Source organism: Bombus affinis, unplaced genomic scaffold, assembly GCF_024516045.1.
Source record: "Bombus affinis isolate iyBomAffi1 unplaced genomic scaffold, iyBomAffi1.2 ctg00000418.1, whole genome shotgun sequence".
Taxonomy (NCBI): domain Eukaryota; kingdom Metazoa; phylum Arthropoda; class Insecta; order Hymenoptera; family Apidae; genus Bombus; species Bombus affinis.
The window spans coordinates 37,056-52,029 of NW_026109081.1; the positions used below are offsets into that span (position 1 = coordinate 37,056).

General features: G+C 37.0%; 1 long non-coding RNA gene across 1 annotated transcript; it reads left to right on the top strand.

The window, feature by feature from the left end:
• The first annotated feature begins 9,223 nt into the window (after positions 1 to 9,223).
• LOC126927992 (uncharacterized) lies at positions 9,224 to 13,029 on the top strand. Its single transcript, XR_007716128.1, has 3 exons — positions 9,224 to 9,478; positions 9,707 to 9,900; positions 11,841 to 13,029. It is a non-coding gene; the product is annotated as an uncharacterized LOC126927992 (long non-coding RNA).
• Positions 13,030 to 14,974: the final 1,945 nt, after the last annotated feature.

Sequence of the window (14,974 nt, forward strand, 5' to 3'; positions counted from 1 at the left end):
GTCGCCTGCGCGTAGGATACTGATGGTGAGGTGAGTTTTTGGGGTCTAGGTTCTTGTATGGTTATGTCCTTGGGTCTCAGTTTTGGATACTTAATATTATGTAGTGTTTTATATGCTGAGCATCCTTTGTAGTTCGCAGGATGCTCTCCTTGACAGTGGATGCACTTAGCGGGGGTTTCGGGGGATTTAGTGTATTGGTCAGTGGGGTGATTACCTGCACATTTTACGCACCGGAAGTTATGGTTGCAGTATTTCTGCGTGTGGTCGTACCTTTGGCACCTTTTACATTGTACTATTTCTTTCTCTACAAGAGGTGGTTCGAACTTAACTATGGAGTTTATCAGCCGGTTGACGTTGTAGATTTCTTTGTTGTTCCCTTTTTGTTTTAAATCTATGAAGAATAGTAATAGTGGGTTTTTTGAGATTCTATGTTTAATGTTGCTTATGTTTGTTACCTCATGGCCAAGATTTTGAAGTTCGTACTTTAGTTCATCTAGGTCGACTGAGTGGTGGATGTTGCGTAGCACCACACGAAAAGGTCTTTCTTGTTTGAGCTGATATGTATGGAATTTAGCGTTTAACGTTTTTAGCAACTTAGTTAACTTTCTACAGGCGTCTGGGTGGGTCGGCAGAATTTTCACGTGGTTGTTGTTAATTTTTAACTTGTAGTCCTCTTTGCTGATGTCTTTTTCAATGGTCCTTATCATTGACTGTATGTCGATTACGTCGTCAATGAATATTGGTGGAGGAGGGGGAATTTTTTGAGTATGGAGATTATTTACCTTTTCGGTTGTATTCATGGAGTCTTCCGTAGACTCCAGTATTGAGAATCTATTGAAGGTGGTCACCTGGCTGGCTGGTGGTTTAGTTTGACTCTTATTCACATTTGTCTTGGTTGGTTCCAGCTTGCGTTTTTTCGAGTGATGGTCGTTTACCAGGATAGATGTGTTGCCCCCTTGCCACGGGGGAGGAAAAACGGCGGAGTTATAATTTAGCTCCGGAGAGCCTGTTTGGAATGATAGAGCCATCATCGAGCTAGTTAATTCAGTGTGGAAGAACTAGACGAGAGGCTGTTAACCCTTAGCTAGGTTTGTTGGATTTGCTTTCGACAGATGGGCGTCACGTGGAGTTTTGTGAACTTCACAGGGCACTGGACACACGTCTCGGCACTCAGCAGCAACTGGATGGTCACGTGCTGTTTTGTGGACTTCGCAGGACACTGGACACACGTTTGCACGCCTCGGCACTCACCAGCAAACTGTTCACGGTAACGCTGTCGAGGAAAACTATGATGGGTGTGCCTAAGGGCACGAAATCATCGGATTCGTGGAAAAAAGCCTTCGTTCGGAAAGTGAGGGAAATTGGCGTTACTGTTAATTGGTCAATTTCCATGTTGGTGGTTAGGGAAGGGTGCTAGCCGCCCTTAAGAGAGAGTTCGAGAAGAGGAAGCGTCGTTCGTGAGAAAAATAGATTTCTCCTATTTTCTCGTAGTTGGAACGAGGACTGTTTGTCGGTTTGAAGGACTTTAGTTAAACAAATCTTAAGATTTATAGCGAATTTATATTTATTTATAGATATCCTCGGGCTAGCTGAACATGTACTGTGGAGACGCGTCGACATCTGGTAATCATCTTACTCAAAAAATAGAGTCTGCGTGTGGCGAGGCACGGGACAGAAATCGTTGAAATGCTTACCATCGTGCCCCGTCCCAAGTATTTCTTTTAAGGAGAGCTATAGAGTTACTTCATGCCTTTGTTAGACAAAACGTTCATCCCTTGACCGCGATTACGTTCGGCGACTGGTTGTCGCCTCGAGCCCGAGCTCACTATCATAAATCTCAAATAAGTACAGTCGGATCGAATGACAACAGTTTCTTAATTCGGCTATGGTGAAATCTAAATTACAGTACTGGGGGTATTCCCAAAGTTCCGAAGGGAAGGTTCCGGTGTTCTTTCATCTCCGACATATATATATATAATTCTATATTATGCCTACTGATTGATATGAATTTCTTTCGGTCTCGAATGCGTTAAAACGGAGCGCAAAGAAGTCGAAATTACTTATTGTAATTGGTAAAACATCGTGAAAGGCAGACAGATACAAGAAAGAAGTTAAACTATAAATTATATTTGCGACATTGTTATGTTTTTGCTTTCTTTAAGCCTTTCATCGAGACAGCCGATCTATAAATATTAATCGACCAATTTCTCTAAGCTTGTAACTTCAAATTAATGTTTATATATATAAAGAGTTACGTATTAATCTATCTAAATATTTAAAAAGATGTTTAATGTTATAAATGATGGATATTAAAGATGTTCAAAAGAATGTAGTCTTCGCGTGTTCTTTATCATATCCCTGATCAAAGACATTCCAATATTATTACAATATCCAATTACATATTGATACACAAGATATACAGATTATTATTTATAACATTTTGGTTTTCTTAATTGAGTTATTCATTTAGTACAAATGATAAGTAATTAGTAATAATTCATAAAAAAACGGTATTGTAGTAGAAATATTATAAGAAAACATATTCTGTTTCAGTGTAGAGTTACTCCTTTTTATAGACAGTGTCGTACAAATCCGTACGTCTTTGAGAAAATGTAAAAACATACGAAGTAATAAGTAATGCTTGCTAATAAATTCAGCAAATACAGAGGGAGCTGGCAAAATCGATGAACCAACGAGACTAAAAGTTAATTACATCATGGATTTCTCGCTTTTAATGTTAAGCTGGAAATTACCGATATCGGTGACCACCATATTTTCCTGAGTTTCCAAATCATAAAGGATTTTCCCCCAGGGATTTGTCAACTGTGTATGTCCCCATGCGACATAACTTGCTGAAGGAACACGAGCCGGTGATATACAGGCGACGTATAATTGATTGTCATTCGCTCTGGAACAGTTCGCTGTTGAGTGTCGAAGCGTGCAGACGTGTCTCTAGTGCCCAGTGAAGTTCGAAAGTAACACGTGTCACCCAACCGTCGAAAGTGAACACAGCGTGCTCTTACCCTCCCAAGTGTTTCCTATCCGCCAGGCAGAAGAAAAGCCTACGCACCTAACCCCAACCCGAACCTTGCCTCATAGCCTCACGACTAGTTATTCATATTGAAATAGCTAGCTCAATGATGGCCCAGCAAACACGACCAGGCTCGCCTGTGCAAACTCACAACTACCCCGCGCTACTCCCCCCCCCCCCCCCGTGGCAGAAGTGCAGCAGATCCCACCGTGCCAACGACGCCAATAAGGCGAAAAAACGCAAAATTGAACCAAACTCGAACGAACAGCCAACAACACAAATTAACACTCATAATAGGTTCGCAATATTGGAATCCTCAAACGACGCCATGGAAATCGCAGGCCCGCCAACAAACCACCACGCACGGAGAAGCCCCCCTCCCCCACCAATATTTGTTAATGATGTCATTGACACCCAGACTATGATCAAGTCCTTAGAGAGAGATATCTCCAAGGAGGACTACAACCTGAAGATAACCAACAATCGAGTCAAAATCCTGCCGACGAACCCAGAAGCCTACAGGAGGCTTACCAAGATACTTAGGGCCCTGAACGCCAATTTCCACACCTATCAACTCAAAGAAGAAAGACCTTTCCGGGTGGTGCTACGAAACATCCACCACTCTGCAGACATCGACGAGCTAAAAATAGAACTATCGAAACTCGGCCACGAAGTCATCAATGTCAGCAACATAAGGCATAAAGTCTCGAAAAACCCGTTATCCCTATTTTTTATCGGTTTAAAACAGAAACCCAACAATAAGGAATCTACATCAGTCGCCTAATGAACGCTATAGTAAAATTCGAACCACCGCAAATCAAAAAGGAGATAGTGCAATGCAAAAGGTGCCAAAGATACGGGCACACGCAGAAATACTGCAACCATACCTTCCGCTGCGTCAAATGTGCAGGTACACACCCCACCGACCAGTGCAGTAAATCACCGGAAACCCCAGCGAAGTGCATCCACTGTCAAGGTGACCATCCTGCCAACTACAAAGGCTGCTCAGCCTACAAAACACTGTACTCAAACAAGTACCCCAAACTTAGAACAAAAGAGGTAACCTACCAAACACCCAGCGCACCGAAATTCATCTTTACCCCAATCCCCCCAACCAATCAAACACCCAGCCCTACCAAATTCACCACTCCCTCAACCTCCTATGCCCAAGCGGTACAAGGCACTCAAAATATACCAAATAGCCATAGGGATCCTCCTCAAAATAGTGCCCCCAACTCACCTGATACAGACAACGTCTCTAGGCTTGAAAAGCTAATAGAGAAACAATCAGAGCAAATAAACAATTTGCTATCGCTACTAACACTCATTATGGATAAATTAATACGCCCCGGCGCAAAATAAAACCAAGACGCATAGCTCTGTGGAATGCCAACGGTCTAGCGCAACGCAAACTTGAACTAGAACTCTTCCTAAAACACCAGCAAATCGACATAATGCTCATATCTGAAACCCACTTCACCGACAAAAACTACCTGAACATAAACGGATACAAGTTCTACCATACCCAACACACTAGCGGAAAGGCCCACGGCGGCACCGGAATCATAATCAAATCAAACATTAAGCACTACGAACTTCCACCATTCCAGAAAGACTACCTCCAAGCATGGTCTTGAAGACTGTCATGGTACAATCACCACTTCAGCAGTATACTGCCCTCCCAGACACTCCATCGCCAAAGAAGACTTTGACGACTTCCTGGACACCCTGGGCAATAGATTCATAGCTGGAGGAGACTACAACGCCAAACACACCCAATGGGGCAGCAGACTGGTTACAGTAAGAGGCAAAAACCTCCTCAACAGCATAATAACCAACAAGCTCAACTACCTTACCACATACGAACCCACAAACTGGCCCACCGACACAAACAAAATACCCGATCTCCTTGATTTCCTCATAACTAAAAATATCTCGTCAAGACACGTCCAAATCAATTCCTCGGTTGATCTCTCCTCTGATCATTCCCCCGTGATAGTAACAGTCAGTTCAACTATCATCGAGAATACACGTAATGGCTCCATACATAACCAACACACCAACTGGCAGCTCTTTAGAGAAGTCTTTACACACACAACTTCAGCCTCAACTTCACTAAAAACCAATGAAGACATCGAAGCAGCCACGGAATACCTAAACACGAGCATAACAAACGCTATCCGCTTCTCCACACCGGCAAAAACGCCCATCAGCAACCACGAATACCCCCAGTACATATTTAAAAAAATAGCAGAAAAACGTAGACTAAGAAGCATATGGCAGACCCATAGAACACCGGAGGACAAACGCAAACTAAACAACGCAACTAGAAAAATATCCAAAACTATAAAAAACTACAATAATGACCGTTTTCACAAATATCTCGTCAGCTTGTCCCCCACAGCCGACTCCAACTACTCACTATGGAAAGCCTCCAGGAAACTCACGCGCCTCCCACAAATAATACCTCCAATCCGCCGTCCGCAGGGTGGATGGGCGCGTAGCCCTATAGAAAAAGCCAACCTATTTGCCAAACACTTGACTGAAGTATTCCAACCCCATTCCTCCATAGCTGCAGCGGACGTTACCGAATATCTGCACACTCCCTTCCAAATGTCCCCTCCTATTGAACCCTTCACTTCTTCAGAGATCATACAAGCAATCAATCGCCTAAACCCCAAGAAAGCAGCAGGTTACGACCTAATAGGCAATAAAGCAATCAAGGAACTTCCCATAAAAGGGATTGCACTCATCGCATCAATCTTTAACGCTATCCTCCGCATTGAACACTTTCCTCAGGCGTGGAAAATCTCACTGATCACCCTCATCCCTAAACTCGGTAAACCAATATATGAAACCAGCTCCTATCGCCCAATCAGTCTTTTACCTACCTTGTCTAAATTATTCGAGAGGATGCTCACGAATCGTCTCCTTCCACTCCTAGAAGAATTGAAAACACTCCCAGATCACCAATTCGGCTTCCGAAAACAACACTCAACAGTAGAGCAAATCCAGCGCATAACCCACATGATCAGCCAAATCCTTGAAAAGAAAAAATACTGCTCAGCGGTATTCCTAGACATCCAACAGGCATTCGACAAAGTATGGCATCAAGGGCTACTCTACAAGCTCAAAAAGATCCTACCCCATCCATACTACTCCATCTTAAAATCCTACCTAACCAACAGACAATTCATAGTTAAATGTCTAGGCGCCACTTCCGCAACATTCCCAATAGAATCCGGCATACCCCAAGGTAGTGTCCTCGGACCCCTACTGTTCTCCATCTACACTGCCGACTTACCTATATCAAACGAGGTAACAATAGCAACATTTGCCGACGACACAGCACTATTAGCTACCCACGCAGACCCGGAAATTGCCTCATCCACTCTCCAGCGAAGTCTCGACTCCATGGAAAAGTGGTTCCAAAAATGGGGTTTTAAAATAAACGAAAAAAAATCCTCCCATGTAACCTTCACGCTCCGAAAACAAACCTGCCCCCAGGTCACCATTAACAACACAATAATCCCAAGCAAGGACTCCGTTAGATACCTGGGCATGACCCTGGACAGGAGGCTAACTTGGAAAAAACATATCTCGGAAAAAACAAAGCAACTAAAGGAAAAACTAAGAAAATTCTATTGGCTCACGGGCCGACGCTCCAAACTAAACATACAGAACAAAATAACCCTCTACAAGGCCGTAATAAAACCTGTCTGGACCTACGGAATCCAACTATGGGGAACAGCAAGTAACTCCAACATTGAAATACTCCAACGCTTCCAATCGAAAACGCTAAGATCCCTATCAAATGCACCCTGGTATGTTACCAACGAAACAATCCACCGTGACCTCAAGATACCTACAGTCAAAGATGAAATACACAAGTCCAGAAGCAGATATAACACAAGAGTCAACAACCACCACAACCCACTAGTCACCCAACTACTGGACACGACGGACCAGATCCGCAGACTAAAAAGAAAATACCCTCTAGTTTAAATCCTTAGTTTCTACTAGAACCAACATTATAAAACTATTATGGTCCATGTCATTGTATCACGCCAAATTAAATTAATTACTGAAAATTCTCAACGAGAACTGATTGTAAATATTCTAATAAAAAAAAAAATCTCAAAAAAATTCGATGAAAATTCTCATGAAACATCAATTGAAGCAATTAAACGCAACAGAGAATGGGTATAATCATATAATTCCTCCCCATTTCAAAATTCATTCATATACATCGATTTTTGTTTTCATATTTGTTTTATATGTGAAGAATACGTATTTATTGGCATAAAAGTATTTCTGTTTCAATTCCTGATCATTTTAGATCGAAACTTCCAAATATCGTTGATTAAAAATTTTTTAATTTTTAAAATGAAAGGCACTAATTATAGGACAAAAAGTTGTTTCAATTATTTGAACATTCTGCTTCCTTCCTACAATAACATATTTTATTTTAAATTAAAACAAGAATCAATACTATTGTGTATAAGTTTAATGGAGTGACACAGGTGATTTGTAACTAACACTGTAGCTAACATAGTTTCTGCAATATACCCTTTAATCGAGTAGAAACAAGGGGATTTTAGAAATTTCTATTAACCGACAGTATTGTCAACAAGTTTTAACAATGACTGAAGGTTGCAAAATTAAATATAAAATGATTTATTAATAGCATATGCAGTGTTAAATTTGTAAATAAGCAGTTTATCTTTTAAGGATAACAAAGACACCAGAAAATAAAGATAATATTCTAATTATATTGCAAACTAACGAATAATGTAAAGAATTTATTTTTGTTATCTATATCACAGATTTTAGGTAAAATATTAATTTACTTATTACTAGGAGATTGAATTTGAAATATAATTATAATTTATAAGGGACACCTTTAAACTAGCAGATATTTGGTAGCAGTTCTCTAGCCTTTGTACAATATAACACAGTTCAGTTTAATTGAGTTTAATACCTTTGACCAGCCAGTTTCCAATTTCATTTATGACATAATCTCCTGACAATTTCATACCCTTCTAAAGAAACACGACTTTCTATTATTGTTTTACAATCGCGGAATATGATCAGTGTTTCAATTAAGCTCCACTGTTTTAATTTCCCGTCTACGCACGATGTGGGTACACCGTTTTTTTGTTGTTTTTAGATACAAGTGACGAGAAATTATGAAATGATATTTTAAATTTAAACTGATTTCATTCATTGATTTATTGTAGCGACAATGGTAACTTGTTTAAATAAAGAATTTATAAATAAAATATTTAAGGTCTAAAATAATAAATAAACACATGTGAAAACATTAAAGCTGTTATCCTTATTCATGGTCTTGTTGGAACGTGTTTAACGAGCGTAACGTAGGCGTGAAAACGAAAACGTTGAGACTCTTGTGGCGTAAAAAGACTGAATTCCTCATAAAAATACAAGAAACGAATACAAGAAACGTGCACATAGTTTATTCTCGACCTTGGATACATAAAACCAAAAAAAAAAAAAGAAAAGAAAAAGAAAAAGGAACAAAAATTTTTATTGGTTATTTACCGAAACTCATTGTATCATTTTTATTACTCTATATAAAACGTAGAATCATATACTGACGAATGTTATTTCGAATTTCTAACTTCAGAACGATAATTACATATTTGAAATTACCAATAAGTGGTAGTAGCATTAAAAATATTGAATATTCAACGAGATGAAATATAGGTAAGGTAGTTAAAAGAAAAAAGATTGAAACGTTCGATGTAAAACGATGAAATTAAATGATTGGATTTGAAAACTTGATTCGGTTTAATAATTCGATGAAAAAAGTATTCATCCTATGAAAAAAGAATTCATGTTCCTGTCGATATATCAACGACGTGCGCCGTTACTTCCCACTGCTCTGCAATTCAAATGCAATACTCGAATATACATGGCGAAAGAAATGGAAATTGAGCAATTTAAGGGAACGAATTACTCTCGCATCCACGTAACTTCAAAATGTATCACGTGTCGGTGTTTGCGAAACGAAATTCGTCGTTGTCCAACTAACACGCTTGCAGATGCTACGTTCACTTTGTTGCATATAGGGCTTAAATATATGAACAAATAGAACGACGCAACTGTCACTAGCGTAATTTTTAAAGTGAATTAATGCATAATCTCGTCATCTACGTTTGACCATGATTATGGCAGTGATCATTGTTATATACGAATCTTCGTGCAATATATGTGAAAATTCGTGGTTGTCCAATTAACACGCTTGCTGATGCTACGTTCACTTTGTTGCATATAGGGCTTAAATATATGAACAAATAGTACTGCGCAAGTGTCACTAGCGTAATCTGAACGTGTTAAAGTGAATCAATACATAACTTCGTCATCTATGTTTGACCATGACTACGGCAGTGGTCATTGATATATGTGAAGCTTCGTGGAGTAGATGTGAAAATTCGTCGTTGTCCAGTTAACACGCTTGCAGATGCTCCGTTCACTTTGTTCCATATAAGGCTCAAATATGTGAACAAATTGAATGGAGCAACTGTCATTAGCGTAATTTTAACGCGTTAAAATAAATTAATGTATAATTTCGTCATTTACGTTTGATCTACGTTTTTTCATCTACGTCATCTACGGCACCTACGCGAATCTTATCGATTACGTCTTTGGCAGTGTTCGTTGCTATAAATGAAACTTAATAGTTGTTGAAACCGCTCGAAAGTCGTGTTCCTAAATCATTCCCTCGTCTCGTATCGTGTTTATCAAATGGAAAAGGAGATTGTGTTTTAATGAAATCGCTTGTTACTATCAATCTTGCTGTGTCACTCGCATAGGAGAAGAAAGTGAGGAAGGAGAAAAAAATTAAGGTAAGGTCATCAATGAGCAAAATGTTTAATGTACATTAAAATTGAGTCCGCTGCAACCCTCGTGACTTTTAAAATTCCATACGTATATTGTTATACGTAACATTGCCATATTAAATATATTCGATCAAATATTCAATCTCGTTCCCTGAAAGCTGTTCCTGGATATCTGGTTGGATACTTTACGCACGGAAATAGAGAGTGTTAACAGTAACAAACCCTCTATGTAGTGTTTTTGCTTTGCTCTTTTGAACAGGTAGATGACATTTTGCTTCGAAAAACGGATATACATACCACGGATATGCACATACAGAGTATGTGTATCGATATACACATTGATATACACCTTTGTACAAAGTGTCAAAAAAGTATTTATCGCGGTATTTTTTTCAAGCCATTCTACACCTTCGATTTGATGAAAATTGGTTAAATAAGTGTAGCGCAAAATTGATCTTGACCACAATTTTCAGTGTCAAATTGTTTTTCTATTGCATCATATAGTGCTCATTAGAAAGGAAAGTTCCGTTGTTTTAGAAAAAATGTTTGAAATTTCATTAATACTTAGACTGATTTTATTCATATTTTAAGGTCAAATATGGAATACAATAACATCAATACTAATATCTACTTTTTTGTGCGAATTACTTTACATTTCAATCTTCCTTGATACGCCGTGACAAGCAAAAGTGTAAACACAGCCCGTTGATTTTATGTAGAAAGCGAATGTCGAAGGTATAATGAGAAAAGAGCATTATTTGACCATTCCACAAAATAATTTACCTAAATAGTAGTTAATTCTATTGGATATAATAAACGTGAAGTAGTACTAGTGGACGAAATACCTATGTTGAAACCTTGATTCGACGAGTATAATTAATGTGCAAAACTGTAAACATGGTTTGAGATGTCCATTTTTATAAAATGTTTTGTACATTATTAATGCTAATGAAAATTAACTATTACATTTCGTTAATAATAACTTGTAGTTACTGTTACCTAATCTTTACCGATCACTTGAAAAATTAGTCTTTTACATTTATGTGTTTACTTTTTTCGCTCGTCGCAGTACATGTTTAAGTCAGATATGAAATATTTGGCGTATTCCAGCGGCTTTGATTAAATCTAAGATGTTGGACCATTGTCAAAATGAAATTACTTAGCATCATATATAGCCTGGCAAGGCTCGAACGTTTTATCTTCCTGTAGATTTTCTTTGCTTTTAGACTTTCCTTCCATTTCTCTGAATTGGTATCTTCTGTACACTATTTATAAAAGAAGAATAAATTACATGTTACATCCAAGTTACCAATCCAAATAATTTTAAGTAAGAAAAGAGATCTAATGCAGCAGTTTCCACTTAAATATAGATCCGACGATTATTTACGAACAAATAGTATAAATCTTTTAGCAATATGAAATTCGCAATATTTATTCAAATATTTATATTTATAGTACGCCATTAGCAAAGAAGACATGTTTGCGTGCGTTATCGATTTTACGCTTTTGCCACGCAAACATGGAAATTGCGATTCGAAATTGAATTTGCACTGGAAACGGTTGACGTTACGACATCAATAACATATTTCAAAAACACTGACGATATCATACGGAATCAGAGAGATTCTATGAGAAGTTAAACGCATAATCATCCTATTGTAAATAATAGGAACAGAAAGTACACAAGGAATAATACAGAATCATCCTATCATCCTATCCTATTATACAGGATTGCTTTGATTCGAGCTCAAACATAGGGAAATCTGAAAGAATTTTTCGCAGAATTTCCTTCCCCTTTGAATTAGCTTTTATACAGAACGACTTTAACCTTTTCAAGGAAATACCTATAGAGTGTGACGATCTATGATTTTAAATAGAGAGGTGTATCTGAAAAGAGGTGGATGTAAAACGTTGCATATAAAACGTAGATCAAATCTTTATTCAAGGTGTGGCGGCACTCGACAAGCCGAAAAATCAGCAGTACCCCGGCAGCGACATCTACAGCCCCCAGTGACAATTACAGCGGAACAGGCCTACTAACTACTACAAGTATAACTCACAACACGGCCACCTCAAACGATTTTTCTCTTCGCAGAGAATCAGGATTTCAAGATCGATCGAATATGTATGCACTTGATTTACACGTGAAGTTGTCATTAAAAATATTGTTACGTTTAAAAAGATAAATATTCATTTAAATTTAATGAAATTGTTAGTCCAATTGTTTTAAGCTTAAAGATATGTAGGTGTCACATTTATATATTGAAAACCTGGGAGCGGCATTAATTAACAAACCTAGTCACGCGCACACGTACTTTAAAACCATGCTTGAAAATCGATATTCCCTGAAACAATGCATCGTTCTGCGCTTCCAATTTATTTTCGCACGAAGAATCAGTCCATTCATCGTTGCCGTCACCATCGCTACTGTAATCTATATTACTCGAATAAATTCTATATCTTGATTGGAAAATCGCATATTTTAACGAACTTTCTGTGTTTTTTTTTTTCTATGATTTTAATTGGCAATTTCCGAAATTGAACTATAGCTTGAGAATAATCCGATAATATTTGAGGGTATATATACATACATCATGTTTTTGATGGGTTTTGTAGTAAAATAATTGTAGAAAAAGCAAACTTTTTAAGAAAAAATTACCATATTCGAGTAATAAATTATAGAAAATTACCAATGTAATTTAAAACTTCAAAAGAAGAATCTATTACATGTAATAAAGAGAAGGACTTGTTCACGAACGGTAATTCAACAAATACATGCGTTGCAGAAACATAGTTTTGCAAGGGAGAAGAATCTCTCTAGGAACTCGACGATGTCACGTCAAGAGAAAATTCAATAAAGTGATTACTAACCGTATTACCAGCGGCAATTGTGTGTCGGCAATTCGTAAATAAGTTAGTCGTCTATTTGGAGAAACGTCGCTGGCAATATCGTCACATTTTAATTACGTCAGCGCTATCAATTGGTCTTGGAAGAAAATTTACCATTATGTACTTTTGCCCACGGCGTCGTTCCAACAAATGAATCCGAGTTTTGAATCGCTTACTCTTATATCACGAATTTGTAACGGTGTTTCTTCAAACTTTAAACGATTGTAATGAATGCCTTTGCGTACAAAGACTGATACCAGGTTTGACTAGAAGCTTCAGCTAATTAGTGCCCCAGTTAATTTGGATGTTCACTACCACGCCACTTATGAAGTGGCTTCGTGTCCGAGCGAATTTTCCCCACGTAAAAAAAAAGAAAAAGAAAAAGGAAAAAAAAAGAAAAAGAAAAAGGGAAAAAAAGAAAAAGAGAAAGCAAAAAAAAGAAAAAGAAAAAGGGAAAAAAAGAAAAAGAAAAAAAAAGTTAATAAATAATAAATACATTTGTTAAACTGAGCAGGTTTTATTTGAACTTGCCTATAATTATTCGCCTACAATTATTTTTATCGACGAGATTGACTGAATAGGCACAAATAAAGGAGTAAACTGTACATTGTCTGAACCTGCAAAGAGATTCAGATCAGAACTTCTTTCTAGATTGGATGGATTAGTATCTAACGAAAATTCTAATGTAGTTCTTTTGGCTGCAACTAATTGCCCTTGCTATGTATATCACGCTATTTCAATGTTTTCTAAGTAGAAAATATCTTAATATCATAATTATTCATTATCTTAATCTTAATTATTGTGTTGTGCGGAATATTCCTTTGTTATTATTAATATAACAGAACAATAATATTTATTGTAAATATATTATTAGGGACATTGATGCAGCTTTACGCAGATGCCTTGAAAAGAAAATATACGTATCATTACCAAATGAAGTTACTCGACTTGGTATGTTCAAATTATACCTTAGCAACCAGTTATTAGAGAATATGGATGTTGTAAACCACATAATAAAATCTACTGAAAAATATTCTTGCGTGGATATAAAATTGCTTTGTAAGCAAGCATGGCTGCTCGAAATAAGTCCAATATGGGAAAAACTTGAAAAAAAAAAAAAAAAAAAAAGAAACATCTGTTACGACTTTGAAATATGAATTAAAGAATTATGAAATAATAGCAAAATTGTTAAAAAACAATGTCACCTACAGTTACGGATGTGGATAGATATGAAGCGTGGAATAAATATGTATGCCATAAGAACATATTTTAAAAAATATAAATGCTTATCATATAATAATATAAAAATATAAAAATATAAAAATATAAAAATATAAAAATATAAATGGTTATAAATTATTAATATAATTATCGTTCGAAAAATTGTTCGTGTGCGTGCATTTATGTGTTCGCACGGGCTATAAACAAGTTTGAAATGTTCGTTCTACATATATACGTGGTATACATATTCCCTTATAATATATAATATGTGTAATCTGAGTGGTAATATATCCACGTATTACATATGTGTTAATGTATTTTATCGATAATCTGTCTTTTATTTCCTCTTATCTTATTAACGCATGTATGGGCGCGTATATGCGCCGGGCGAAAGCTATGGTTATATATGGGATTGTTAACAAATAAAAATTAATCTAGGTGTTATTAAAGAAATTTGTTTCACCTTCTAAACTTTTTGATGATTGGTTTACTTTGAATATTTTGCATATTTTTGCATATCATGAGCATTTTGTACATTTCTATACATTCAAACTTTCTATGAATATAAAATGATCCGCACTACTATCTACTTCATAGTATACTCTATACGTTTAAAATGCTCCATTAGAAGCTTAAATCTATCAAAATACAGCTCCTAGGGAAATGTGAATTTTCACATGAACACATAATATCGATTTTCTCATTGAAACGTATAGGCAGGTATATACTAGCATAAGCCACCTTCGGCATTTGGCCGTATGATGCAGCACTAGCTCTGTAACATAGAAAACCATAGGCGTCAGTTCTTCTTATTTCCTCTTTGATATATGTTTACTTTAATGTCACTTATTCAGACGCTTGATACATTGTCGGAATGAAATTTTAGTAATGTGCAAGTAATTTTGAGTAGATTAATAAAGTATAATAAGATATCAGATTCATGTACGTAGATTCAAGTGACATCAATCTT